The sequence below is a fragment of the Rhinichthys klamathensis genome, unplaced genomic scaffold, assembly GCF_029890125.1.
Source record: "Rhinichthys klamathensis goyatoka isolate OS25496 unplaced genomic scaffold, OSU_Roscu_1.1 h1tg000228l_1, whole genome shotgun sequence".
NCBI lineage: Eukaryota > Metazoa > Chordata > Actinopteri > Cypriniformes > Leuciscidae > Rhinichthys > Rhinichthys klamathensis.
Window position 1 is genome coordinate 2,211,031 of NW_026606752.1, and position 15,064 is coordinate 2,226,094.

The window sequence follows — 15,064 nt, forward strand, 5'->3', positions numbered from 1 at the left end:
CTGCATGCTGGGAGTGTAGAGCACCCAGACTTTTATGGTGCTGACTGGGTTTTTTTGGCAGGCGACGCTGCTGTCCCGTCTGGGTAGCGTGACTCACCGTGGACGGCCACTGTGCGATGCTCTGCTTCATGCAGGGAAAGTTGACAAACACCATAAGCTTAATTATGGCAGCCGTCACACTGTCCACAAGCCATGCCTGTGTGTGTGTGTGTGTGAGACAGATGGTCCGTACAATCTCTCAAGTGTGTGATTGTGTGAGTGTGTTTCTGAGATGTCAGCACAGACCATTCTGCCTCTCACAACTCACTTTGTCAGGTGACACACCTGTGATAACAGCCCAGCTAAATGTTGTGAAACTTTTTTCTACGTATTGAACTCTTTTTTTGAAAAAAGTTGCCAGCCGGCGCCGGCATTTTTAAAAATTTTCACAACATTTTTCATGGCCGCGGCCCGCCAGAATATTTTGTTGTATGAAAATCTGAACATGCAATATGTCAAAAGAAAGAACAGACCCTATGCTTTTAAACAACAAAACCCTGCTTTATTTTAGCTTCATGCATTCTGTTTTTTATCAACACTTGAATGTGGGTAAGTTTCATAAAAAAAAAAAAGCAACATTTTGAGCAAAAAAGATCGGATTCAGAACGAAGATCAAAACATAGATGGACTAGATCGAGTCCATCAACACCCCGAAACTTCACAGTCCTGTAGCTCGTCCTGGGTCGTTTAATTTAATGACATTTAATTCAGTAACATTAGGCAGTTTTGATTTATATGCTTGTTTTTAATGTTGATGATCGCGTTATTTTACATATGCATATGATATCGCTTGTTTCTGCTTCTTCTTCGTCTGTGTTTGGATCAGGAGATTCTGTACTCTTTCAGAAGATGTGTGATAGCGCCCCCTATCATATAACAGTGAAAGCACGGAAAGACGAAAACTCTGTCAGTGGTGGGAAAAGAGTTAATGACATTTTGGGGTTTTTAATGTTACACGTTTAACGTTATGTTTTCATAATGTAACAGAAATATTTTGTTGCATATAATATTAAAATGTATTTGCTATTATAAGCCTTTGACGAAGTACGATCACAGCGAACATTCAGATCTGTGTTGGAACTGCCACTGAGCCAGAGAGGGCTGTGGTCATGTATAGCTATAAAAGCACAAGTTTCTGTTACAAATATTCATATTATCACAGAAGTACTGGTGGGATAAAAGTTTATAGTACTTATTTAAACACTGATGACCATGTTGGCGATCAAAATAGAGCAAATCGTCTTTTGAAAGTATCAATTACAATTGCGCCAGTAGATGGTGACAAGTGACTGTTAAAAAATGTATTTGTCATTGAATCATTCAAGAGATTTATAAAAAAAAAAAACTGATTCATCCAGTAATGACACTATTTATTTATTTATGAGGGAGTCATATTTATCCAGAATCAGGCAGCTCTAATTCTGATTGTTTGTGATTGTATCCAATCGCATAGCAATTTCGCATTTTTATGTTTACACATGGTATTAATTTTTTGCAATCCAGATATGTAAACTACATTCTAAGTTTTGTTTACGTCATGTTTTATTTGAGGTGTGGTATCTAGAACAATTTTAAGCGATTAAAAACAATCACAAGTAAAACATTTTGTCGCCCCATCGCATTTTTAAGTGTTTTAGGTTATCTTAGGTGTGTGTGTGTGTGTTTTTTTTTTTTTTTTTTACTGTGTGCTGTGACAACCTAACAGCAATCGAAATACAATGTTGTGAAAATGTCGTAAAAAGTTTTGTGCTTTCTGGGATATTTCTGTCAGGTATCATGTCTGTTAGAACATGCTTTCTGTTAATATTATCCACATAACATTTATGACAGAAACTGATCGCAATTGCACAGATTCCCATAGAAAGCGCAAGGTCATGGCCATTCCGGGACACTGTTTTTGACAGTTTCACCCCACCGGCATATCAGCAGCTTTGTTTCCTTCTCCCGTAACTGTGAGTAGAGAAAGCAAGAGCACGTCACGTTTCTGAAGTGACTCACATCTGAAGCATGTACAGAATGATACAGAGGATATTTTCGCATGGTTTGATGTCAGTTTAAGCCTTATTGGAACTAAGCTAATAATAGAAACATGCCAAAATGACAGCTCATTCTATTCTTTATTTTTATTTTTCTATTCATTTAAACCTACTTTTAAAGTGTGTGTGTGTGTATATGCGAGCATGCATGGTCCTACAGATGTAATATTTTACAAGTATTGTATTTTAAAGTTAGAATTTTTATTCATGAGCTATTTAATGCAAATATATGCATCTCTTTATAGTTAATTCCCCAGCCTTTCGACTCCAATTGGTTTATTGAAAGTTATAAAATGCCTTCAATTTTATGGCTAGGCTTTAAAAGAGATCGCACACCACAAACTTGGCCGCACAACAAGTTTGCATTGACTTTCTCTTTCTCTCCAGGGCTGCATTGTGAAATATTATTGCAATTTAAAACAAATATTTTCGGTTTTAATATATTGAATTAAATGCAATTTATTCCTGTGATCAAATCTAAATTTTCAGCTCTAGTCTTCAGTCAAATGTTCCTTCGCATTTCTGCCACATACATATTATTTTTTTCACTCAATATACAGATATACAGATACAGATGAAGTAGCACAGTACGATTTGAATGCATTAGTGAGAGAGTGATTGTGTGTGTGAATGAATCCTACCTGTGCAGCGTCTCTACTAATAGTGAAGCTGTGGGTTTTAGTTCAAAAACAGAAAGCAATACTGTATATGCCAGCACTTTTCAGTTTATAAGCAATTTTATTGATAAATCACAGAACAACGCTGACAGTAAGTCTCTGTGCTCCTGAATGTTTCCAAATGCGTCCTTCGTTTCCCGTGAAATTATGGATACAAGAGATGGATCCTTCGCAGCCTTGCTTACCCCAGAATTCATTGCTCGCCAGTGAAAACAGGATTTCTTTGAGAGAAATTGCAGAATTTCACTTTTAAACGTAAATCTATCATTTTAATGAGAATTATTTTAATGACACTATCTCGTTATTATGAAAAAACATTGTTTTATTGACATCTCATTATTGCAAGAAAATGTTAATGTTATCATGAGAAAATATATTATTTTAAAGAGGATTTCTTTTCGTTTTTTTTGACACATCTCGTTATTACGATAAAACATTGTTTTAACGACATCTCGTTATTATGAGAAAAAATATAATTTTAACGAGAAAAATTACGTTTTAATGACACTCATTACGAAAAAACTGTTTTAACGACATCTCGTTATTATGAGAGAATATATATTTTTTCGAGAAAAATTTAGTTTCAACAACACTATCTTATTAAGAAAAAACTGTTTTAACGCCATCTTGTTATTCCGAGAAAATACCAAATTTTAATGAGAAAATTGTTTGTTTTAACGACACAGCATCTCGTTATTCCGAGAAAATATATATTGTTTAAATAACATATCTCGTTATTATGACATAATTGAGTAGGGAAAATAATGTGTGGCAGCATTGTGCCGCCGTAGAAAACAGTTGTACTAGTTTTCGTGGAAACAGTGATAACATTTTTTCCAGGATTCTTTGATGAATAGAAAGTTCAAAAGAGCAGCATTTATTTGAAACAAATCTTTTGTAACAATGTAAACATGTACTGTCACTGTTGATCAATTTAATGTGCACTTGGTGAATACAGCTGTTCATTTCTATTCAAAAAATCTGACTGACCCAACACTTTTGAATGATGTCACATGTCTTTGCTACTTACAAATGTCCCACCCACGACCAGTTTTAACATCTCACACCTTGTCTGTTGTGATCAAACAGCAGATATTACAGAGATGATGTAGTCTAGCGCACTCACTGGTGGGCTGCCACGTGGGCGGATGGTAGTAGTTGCGAACTTCAGGGGGCATTTGCAGAGCTGGCAGTCTCAGTGCAGAGGCAAGGCCTTCAGTGTGTGGGATATTATTAGCATGTGCTGGCACTTGGACTTCCTGACCGGAATATTATACTGGTGTGCATGTGGACTGCCCAAAATATTCATGCTTTCTGTTGTATCTTGTGTGTTTTTCATAACAAAACACAGTTGACCTGAGAAAAAATTATGATTTTCAATTGCAATGCTTTTGTTTTTGGGAAATTATATGTTATTAAGTGTTAAATACTTTCTAAAAATGAAAATGATTTTCTAATGTTTTGGTAGGCTGCCCATTTAATTTAATATTTATAAACTAGATTTTTACATTTTTGTAAAAAAAAAAATATCGAAACATCTTTTTAATGCTCTTGCTCAACTTTATCTATAGAACGAGACCTTAAGCCTAGTGCATTATGGGTGAATTACTGACATCCAGCCTCAAACAGATAAAAAAGACCTCAAAGCCCCCTGGACTATTTATTTTGAGATTGATTGCATTTTATATATATGAAAAAATGAAATATTTCAAGTATTTTTAAGATGCTTAGTTGCAGTTTAAAGAATTAAATAATATTGCGAGACATTTGTGCTCTAAACTCAAGTTTATAAATTTAGCACTGAAGTGACATATCCTCCTGGTAAATCCTGTGAGATTAATGGTGTGCTTTTCAAATAAAGAATCTCTCTGAGATTCAGCAGATATTTTATGCTTAGCTTTTGTTGTTGTTTTTGTTTTTTTTATCTTCTTTATCCCTTTCCTGTGCTGAGGTTTGTCTGCTGGCTATGACAATTGTTTTTAGCTTTTGCTTGCTTGCTCTTTACCTGACATTGTCAGTGGAGCGTGCTCTTTCCTGCTGATCTGAGATCAGCCGCTCTCTTTATTGTGTTTAGAAGCAGGGGATGTAAGAGATATGTGTCTTAGATCAGCATCCAACTTTTGACATTCGCAACGGTCACTGGAAATCAGTCTGTCCAATTTGCTTATGACACAGGACTAGGGTTGGGTACCGAAACTCGGTGCCAATAGGGAACCGGTTCCGACGTAAACGGTAGTAACCAGACCGAATAAGAACGAAAATTTCGGTGCCTGATTTCGGTGCCTAACTTCATTAGGCACACACGCGCACACACACACACAAGGTCTCTCGCTCGCTCTCTCTCCGCCGTGCGTGTGCTACACAGTTTGGAGCGCAGTTTCTTCTGTCTCGCATGCGCGCTCTTTCTCACAAGGTTTGGCTGCATTTCAGGTGTAAAATTACGTGTCAGAACGCCCTCTGGGTGTGCCGATAGTCTGAATCCCATATAGAATCAAGCCAATTCATTGGCTGATGGCGCGGGCGCCGCCTCGACGCACTTACGTCGTCATATTATGTTGGCGCGCGCGCGCCATCTGCTCCGTCCTCAGATTTCTCTGCCGAAAAAGGAAGCTGGTCGGCAGCGCGAGGAGCTTGGCAGCGTCCCGTTCCCAATTGAGAGATGTTACACCAGTAACCAGAGATGTTCTCTTTCATAGGTTCACTCAACGCTGCGTAGCTAAGAAGCAGTGGATTTGTAGGCTGCTGTATCACGTGCCGTTTGAACTGACGCGCTACAGCGATCTGTCACATTTCAAAGAGCCAAAACGTTATTTATTGTGTTAATCTCGTAAAAATATTGACAGAATCTGACAGCTGTGGATTTGTTCCATATCAAAAGTAACCTTCTCTGTCTTGTCTGTCAGTGTCCTCTTTGTCCGCGATTTTTCTGTGTGAAAAGGGTCATTTGCGTGAGTCTCACGGTCAATGCGTGAGAGTTGGCAGCTCTGCCTGCTAGTAATCTCTATTAATCTCCAGTATTATTACATTGTTTGATACAATATTGTTTCATTTGATATTATGTAAATATGAATTTTTATTTTATATTGGTTTTATTATTACCATATGTTACTTGTATTTATATTGTTTAAAGATTTAAGTTAATATTGTGTCCAGTTTGGCCCTGTAAATTAAAGGGTATTATTTTTTGATAAAGTGTGTGCGGTTTCATTTTCTTAAGTACCGATTTAAGAACCGTTTAAGCACCGGAACCGTTTAAAAAATACCGAGTAGGTACTGGAATCGGATAAAACCCAAACGATACCCAACCCTACACAGGACCCACAAATAAAAGCAGACAATTCTCAAAAGACTGCTTAGAAATAATTATTATGCATTTTTATTAATTTGAGGCTGCTTTATTGGGCATTGCCAACCTTGAAGACTGAGGGACCTTGGAGCTGTGCTAGGAGTTTGCTAGTGCTCATATTTCGGGACAGGAATTAGAACACCCCTGACCTTAAATATTAAACTTACAATGTGAACTTGACCCACAACATTTCTACTTTAGGTACGAATTATATGTATATACATGCTTTATGTCTTATACCAAAACGCTCTAGAACTCATTAAAAAAAAATTTTTTTTAATTCATTCATTTCATCTAATCATCAAATGTAACCGGGTATTTACATAACATGTTACTATATATTTTTTAAGATTTTTGCTAAATATGCCAAATACTTTGTGGGACTTTGTGGCATGATGAATTATCAAAGGCTATCATCTTCCAGCTCCACGGTTCACTAACTTTTCATCTAAATTGTGAGATATAATGATGCATTTATGAGAAAGTCGCATTGTGAGATGAGCTGCATTCAAAAATAAGGCCACAATTACAAGAAATTATGAGATTTAAAGTCACTTTCTGAGCTATAAAGCCACTATTACAGGAAATTAAGTCACAATTGTGAGATATAAAGTCAGAATCGTAAGATTTAAAATCACGTTATGATATATAAAGCCACAATCATAAGAAATTAGGCCACAATTGTGAGATTTTAAACTCAAAACCGTGATATATAAAGTCACGCTGAGATGTAAAGCCACAAGTACAAGAAATGAAGTCATAATTGTGTGATTTAAAGTCACATTCTGAGTTAAAAGCCACAATTACAAGAAATGTCGCAATTGTGCAAATCAAGTTCCATGATATAAAGTCACTGTTATGAGAAATGGTCATTGTTATGAAAAATAAATTCACTGTTTCAAATTCACAATAAATTCACATTTATTTATGAGTATTTATCACATTTATTTAGAGTTTTTTTTTACTCTTAATACCGGAACAAGCCTCCATGCCAAAGAATCTTCCAGTCTGTCATTTTCTTTCCATTCCTGCTGCAGTGAGTGTGAATCAGCTGTGCTGTATGATCAAACTATATAACCATGCCATTATCAGAACCCAAAGAGCAGGTTTCAAAGCCTTGACTGCACTTGATAGATTGTTATTACTGCACTTGGAAATATCTTATGCTGTGTGATTTTGTTATTTTACAGATTTCTTTTTTTCTTTTTCTTTTTTTGGTTAAAGCTGTAAGTTTCCTTTTAAAAAATTATTCCTATCAAGATTAAGAAACATATGGCTTTGATCAAGCTATTGCAAGCAGATTCAGACAAGTCTATTTCTCACTGGCTCATGCCAATAATGATTTGTAGAATCAACAGTAATGCCTTTCCCACTGCTATGGGTTGGATTGCTAATGCAGTGGTGTTTTTGAGAGTCACATGCAGCTGAGATCTCTGTCAAAGCAGCGATCGGTTCTGGTTCTTGTTTGCCCTTTAGTTATTCTTTAAAGGCCGAGAGCCTGGCTGAAGTTTACTGAGGTCAGTAACGTGAAGCCGTTAATGCTACCGTGAGTGAGGTTGATTTATGTGGAGGCTTGAAGGCGCTTGTGGTACAGCTTTGTGCTCCTTGATTGCTTTTTCTAAAAGTGATTTCCTCAGAGACCAACTTGATGCCTTCTCAACCTCCTGGTGTTGGAGACTCACTGCCAGAGTTCAGCTTCTAGTGAAGCCAAGGTGTATGTGTCCATATGAACATATGCCTGGCCACTCCATCTGCTGCCTTGTGTTTTCATCAGTGCTTTGCAAATCATGGATAATTATGAGTTTATCTACAGATCCTAAAAGGAGTTCAAAGCGAAAACCTGGAAGATAATCCAAAAACAAAATCCTCTTAAAGGGGTCATATGATGCGATTTAACTTTAGTGTTATGTAGCTGTTTGTGCAAGTATAAATCTGTAGAGTTACAAAGCTCAAAGTGTCAAACCTAAAGAGATATTTATTTATAAAAGTTGAGGCTCAGCCACGGCTTCCTAAAACGCTTCGTTCAAACACGCCCCCACAAATCTACGTCAGTGTGTGGGGCAGAGTTTCAAATGTACACGCAAAGAAAAAAGCCGTAACTTTAATTCTCGCTGTATTATCGTGGCCGCCCGCGCCGCCATGTCGCGGAGACACTGTGTTTAGAGTATTATGTAGTTAGCTTAGCGACATGTGCTAATGACCTGTCGCGAGAAGCACGATTGTGTGGCGTACATGCATGACTGTTGCCTATAAAGAACATAGTCACTTTTGAAGCTCTGTTTCAGTTAGGACAGCAAGGCCAATGTCGACAGCAAAGCACCTCGCCAGAGTTTAGAATAGTTTTCTTTCCTGTTCATTTTTCTCCCGAAGCAAGAGCGGGAGCGAGAGAATCAGCGTTTGACCGAGAGGCGAGTATGACAGCACATTTCTCCAGTTCACGATCGATCAGGTTCATGGTGTAATTCAGCCCTCTCCGCTCGCCCGTGTGCCGGAGTTCAATCCGTCTCTCCTGCGTCTCGCGGAGTGCTGATACTGATGTCTCTATAAACCTGTCCACTCCAGCACACACATTTCCTCCTCGCTCTTTCTGTATGTGCGTAGGGTTAGCAAAAGTGCAAATTACCATTCACGTTTGGAAATGTGTTTGTGTACATTACCGTGTGGTACTGAATATTTGGACATCGTTTGTGTTCTTTAAAGCTCCAGTCAGGCATGTTTGCATGTAGAGATGGTAGTCAAAAAGACGAATGTCAGCAAACTGAAGTGTTTTGGCACAAATTATATTTGATTTTACAACAGACTTTTTAATGAGACTGTCATGCTTCAGGATTGTTTCCTCAGTCAATGACATGACGCATATTTTTTTGTCCTATTTATAAATTTACTACAAAAACACTAATAATGATAAATGCTAAATGCACCTCTTCTGTGATGAGCATGGTTTTAATTTCTGTATTAATATATTTTTTTTTATCCTTAATGTCCTGATATCAAAATGAAGAAAAACGCCTAATTAAATAACATAAATTAATATTTCTATTTCTTTTGCACCCATGCAAACCCTCATAACTGTGTCAATGTCAATAAATCTCTTAAAATATCAGATAATTTGACCTTTTTGTGACGCAGTTAAAATATTTAAGTACCTTGAAAAGTATATTGAAAAAATTAAAATGAATAATGATTATTGATTAAGATGTTTACTCGCATGTATTCAGGGTTTAAGGAAAATGTTATTACTTTTTACTTGGTTAGACCACATGACGGTTTTAATTGAAACTTTTCTTGAAAATGGTATAAATATTTTTCAGAATCATATGAAACCAACATGAATACTAAAAGTATATTTCTAACAAATTTGCATGTTTTATATTTAAAGATTTTTGAAAGGTTTATGTTTTTTGTGATGCAGAGATAAAAAAAATATTCTAGTTCTACATAAATATAATATAAAATATAAATCAAACTACAAGCAATAGCACAAATAAACAACAGAACAAAGATGCAAATGAAATTAACAGTGTTTTTCAGGGAGATGTAACAGTAGTTAGATACAGATTAGGTAGATTATGTACAGAAATTGAATAAAGTAATTAAATGTAAAATACCACTGCATAGTCTTCACTGTATAAATTAAATATAGATGTATCCTTATTAAAGTTAAAAAAGTTTTTGCAGTGAGTCTATTGTTTGATTAACATTAAAAACACAGACAGCTGCAGGAATATTAGACTGCTGTCACTTTAAGACGTAATGCACGGATCCAATATACTGATACTGTACACTTGTTTTATTTCTCAACTGTTTACGTTCAATTAAGACATTATCGACTGTGTTTACTAGGATACTTGCCAAGAGCATTTTGACATTATTTTGTGTTAAATTTAAATTTGTGTACACAAAACTTCTCATACAGCGCGCGCAAGTTATCTTTTGTGTCTTCTTGCACTTGAATGCTTAAATTGGCAAGGCTTTAAAACTCATGCAAATAATAAACTTTCATTACGACACAGCGCTGGCCAGATCAGGACAGTGACAATTCAGTCAACAAGCTCTGCATGTGCTCTCTCTTTCTCTCACATTGAGTGTGTGTGTGAGAGAAAGCGACAGAGGGTTGGGTTATTGAACTCTTTATGGTGTGCAGGGTGTCATGTTCTAATAAATTAAACCAGTCGTAGTAAAGTTCTTCAGCATTGAGCCGCCTCTCGATATATCAGCCCTAACAAATTTTGCGACTCTAGCCTGATTTTTGGTTATGGTGAAGTTTACCTGATGTAGTGCTGTACCGGTTACCTGTGCACATAAAATAGACACTGACAGTCAAAACACATAATCTGGGAAGTGCTGTATTTTAGTCTGGCTATAGCTCAACTAGTAAAATGTGTATAAGTTTCTGTAACAATAACATGTTAACTAATGTAAGTAAGAATAAATGACTTGCTCAATACTCCTCTGGATCATTCGCGTTCTTCTTTTGAGCCACAGCACTTCTTCCAAAGCAGAGAAATGATGAAGCTTGATGCGTTGTTTATCGAGGTGATAGGGCGTTTAGAGGTTAGCGTGGCTGACGTGGACGATTACCATGTTTCATACGGAGTACATAAACAGAGAATATTTGTTTTTGATATGAATTACTTAATTTAATAGTAGACACTTCAAGCTTTCTAAATACATATCTCTTATGTCTGTGTGGCAAGTATTCGCTGAGTTTCGTTTCATTTCATTTTTGAGACGCGTTTCAGAAAGAAGTTCACAGAGACGGAGACGGCAGAAAGCGCACCCTGTTTGTTTTCTTTATATTACAAAAGCACAAAGGTTTGTTGTTATTGTGAGTGTACACAATTAAAAGTAGACCCTTTACAGTTTCAAATGATGTATTACTCGTTTCTGTGTGGGGTATTTAAAGTTTTTTCCGCTGTTATGAGAAAAAAAAATCCACCTGTCCGTCGACCCCTAGAGGGTTAAACGTCAGTTTCAGTTAATGATTTTGGCCCTCCATTTTGGGTAGCAATTTTAATAAATCACTAGTTTTTTTCTTTGTCATTGGCCTGCCTTTACGTGCACTAATGTTTAGCCCTCACCTCTAGTTTGACTGACACCTCTGTGGCCTGAGCCTGCAACTCCCGTTCTCATATGACCCATGATCAGGCTCCACTGTGACCAGCATGATGAGGTGGAGGGAAGGTGAAAGAGATCCAGTCACACTCCATAGCTCAACTCTGGAACTGGAGACCAGCAATGTCCTTCTTACTCAGCGGCTTTTTGGGTTGAACCTTCCCACCTAGGACTCATTCATCCATTCCTCTAATACAGGTCGTGAGATTGGGTTTGAGTCTGACTAGCTGCTGCTCGCTCAGCATAAAATAACAACCTCCAGCCATTGCCATGTTTCACCCGCGCTCCTGGTCCCGGTGGTCTCGCGCTTCGATTACACTGCCCTTCCAGACTGCTTGCTAGTACACTACTGCAGCTGCGGCCAGAACCACCTTTTCTTTCACTGCGCAATGATACTGATGTTCAAGGAGATTCAGTTACACTTAATATTGACACATTTTTTCAGGTTTAATATATAAACATTACTTACACTAGCAAGAAAACAACAACAACCAAAGAATTCTATTTAGAATTTTTACTAGGGCTGTCAATAGATTTAAAAAAAAAGAAAAGAAATTCAATAATCACAATTATTTCTATTTGCATGTAGTATGTGTAAAATAGGCAGTGTAATGAATTATTGTGAAAAAAGTCACAATGTTAGGGGTCAACCTCTACCACAATATGTAATCTCAACATAAAATGTTATCAAATTATAATGAAATGCATTATGTTCTGGTGTTGTGGAGCCATCAGGGAACTTGGAGTTTGCACTTTTAGGAGGGCGTAAAGTTACAGAGTGCTTAGCTGGTATTATTAGACACCAGTGCTCAGCCAAGCACACAGATTCCATGTCTGATCTGCCCTTCCTGCTCGAACCGCACAAGGGCGAAGCCCAAAGCATGCAAATATAGTCCATCTGATCAAATGAAGGCACGGCCATGCTGTTAAGCAATCATCTTTTTGGCTGCGTCTGATAAGTGGAGTCTGTACTCTCCAGATGGTGTGTGTGTGTGTGTATGGATGCAACTCAGAGAGCCACAGGATGAGGTCAGTCTGGCCACACTGATCAGTCTTTTCTTTGCTGCCAAGATCAGAATCCGCTCCCGAGAGAAGGAGCCCAGGATGCACAGTATGGGCTTGGAGCTCAGTCTGGAAAATAGTGCGCAAATGCTCACGTTCCAACAGTTCAGCAAAAAAGAGTGATAAAAGAGAGCATATATGGTGCCAAAATAGTTTACGATTTTAAGTAGTGCATGGTGAAAACCTAGGCGATGTTTGGAAATGAATTAGAGCTGCACATTTCTGGATAAATTGAGAATCACGATTTTTGTTTGTTTGTTTGTTTGTTTCAAACAGAGATCACGATTCTGAACAGACAACTAAACAAAATAACATGCAATTTACTAGAAGTTCTGACTAAATGTTAATTGCTGCAGTCTATTAAAATGTTTAATTTATTTGAATGAATTATAAAAAAAATTAAAAAAAAAAGAATGATTCAATGACTCACTCATGTAATACTTCACTTGTTTCATTACTGGATGAATCAGCGTTTTTTTGAACAAATCTCTAGAATGAATGATTCAATGACATACACTTTTTAACAGTCACTTGTTGCCTCCTACTGGTGTAACAATCTAAATGATGCAATCTTTATATGAACCGCCAAGTTACTTTCAAAAGGTGATGAATGCTCTGGTTAAAAAATATTAAGTGAAATAGTATGCACTATGCAGCGAGAAATGCTCTACCTGCTGGTAGGTTCCAAAAAGCATCTTTGACGGCCATTCACAATCTTTTTCGCAGGCTTTTGAGATGAATGGAATAGTGTTCTCCTGGGAATATAGACGACCTTGGTGAACTTAAGTAGACTGAACTCAGTAAGTCTTTACATGCATACTGCTGGTTCCTGATAGAATGGGTCGAGCACATTGATGTTGTTCTTGATGCTAAATTGTCCACCTCTAAGGTTACTCCCAGATCTGAGATCAGCTCGTGGCAGTGGAATCGCAGTAGATGATATGAGAGTCAGGAAGGGAGATTGAGAGGAACACAGAAAAAGCTGGAGGGAATAAGACCCCTCAACAGGGCAATTCAATTAGTCTGCTTTTAGAGGAGCAAGGAAACGAGAGATAGTGAGAAAATGTGATTAATCAAAGTGAGACACACTCATAGAGCATCCACTGAAAGGTTTACTGCCTAACCAAATTTGAAAAACACAATTAAACTGAAGGCTATAAGCAATTGCAACTAATCAAGTGATTTTTTGGCAGGTCCTTTACATAAAATGAAAGTGAGTGGGGCCTGGGGATATCGAGCTCAAAAATGACAAAAAAAAAAAAAGTACCATAAAGGTGGCATTAAAGTAGTCCATATGACTCCTGAAGTCATACGATAGCTACATGTATATGTGAAGAACATACTGACAGATGCTCAAAAATCTACACTGTGGCCACATCTCTTGATAATGCAAAAAAAATCTCTGGGGTTACTGTAGTTATTAGCATAATTTAAGAACGGTAGATGCTAACTTGTACGTAGATGTAAACTTGTATGCAAAAGTTAATTTGGTTGTAAAAGTACAAGCAAACTTGTATGCAAAAGTTAATTTGGTTGTAAAAGTACAAGTAAACTTGTATGCAAAAGTTAATTTGATTGTAAAAGTACAAGTAAACTTGTATGCAAAAGTTAATTTGATTGTAAAAGTACAAGCAAACTTGTATGCAAAAGTTAATTTGATTGTAAAAGTACAAGTAAACTTGTATGCAAAAGTTAATTCGATTGTAAAAGTACAAGTAAACTTGTATGCAAAAGTTAATTTGATTGTAAAAGTACAAGTAAACTTGTATGCAAAAGTTAATTTGATTGTAAAAGTACAAGTAAACTTGTATGTGCATGTAGAAATAGAACTAAAATTGTATGTAAAAGTAGAAGTACACTTGCATAAGTAAACTTGTATGCAAGTTAAATCTACACATTCATACAAGTAGAAGCAAACTTGTTTGTAAAAGAAGATGCAAACTTACACACATTTAAGTTTACGTCTACATACAAGTACATTTTTATGTAAATAAAGGTAAAACCAAATAAAGGTAAACTTGTATGTAAAAGTAGAAGTTTACTTTTTCATAAAAGCTTGCTTCTATTTGTACATAAGTTTTCTTGATTGTGGATGTAAACTTGTAAAAGCAGATGTAAACTTGTACACATTCATACAAGATTACTTCTATTTCTACTTCTACACATTCATACATTTTACATACAAGTATACTTCTGTTTTTATATACAAGTTTGCTTCTACTTGTTAAAGTAACTTATGTACAACTTGTGTTAACTTGAATAAAGAGAAGCAAACTTGCATGTAAAATAGATGAACATACAAGTTTGTTCCTATGTGTACATACAAGTTTACTTCTACTTACAAGCTTGCTTCTACTTGTAGATAAATTTACTTCTACTTTTACATACACTTTTAATTCTACTTTAACATTCAAGCTTGTACATTAGTTTATTTGTATGTAGATGTAAGCTTGTAAGAATGTGTACAAGTTTGCTTCTACACATTCATACAAGTTTACTTTTACATACACATTTATTTTTATTTCTAATTCTACATGTTTATACATGTTTACTTTTACTTACAGGTTCACTTCTACTTGTAAAATTAGACTTAAACTTGGTACAAACAAGCAAACTTCTATGTAAAAATAGATTAACATTCAAGCTTCCTTCTATTTGTACACAAGTTTACTTGTATGTAAACGTAAACTTTTAAGAATGTGTACAAGGTTACATCTGCTTCTACATATAAGATTGCTTCCACTTGTACATACAGTAATATTGACTTCTACTTTTACATAAAAGTAGAA

The 15,064-nt window shown here is 36.3% G+C and overlaps 1 protein-coding gene across 2 annotated transcripts in view; it reads left to right on the forward strand.

Annotated features, from left to right (window-relative positions):
- The window catches only part of tmem266 (transmembrane protein 266), a 74,215-nt gene that overhangs the window by 35,661 nt on the left and 23,490 nt on the right, over nucleotides 1-15,064 (forward strand). The gene's annotated exons all lie outside the window — the stretch shown is intronic.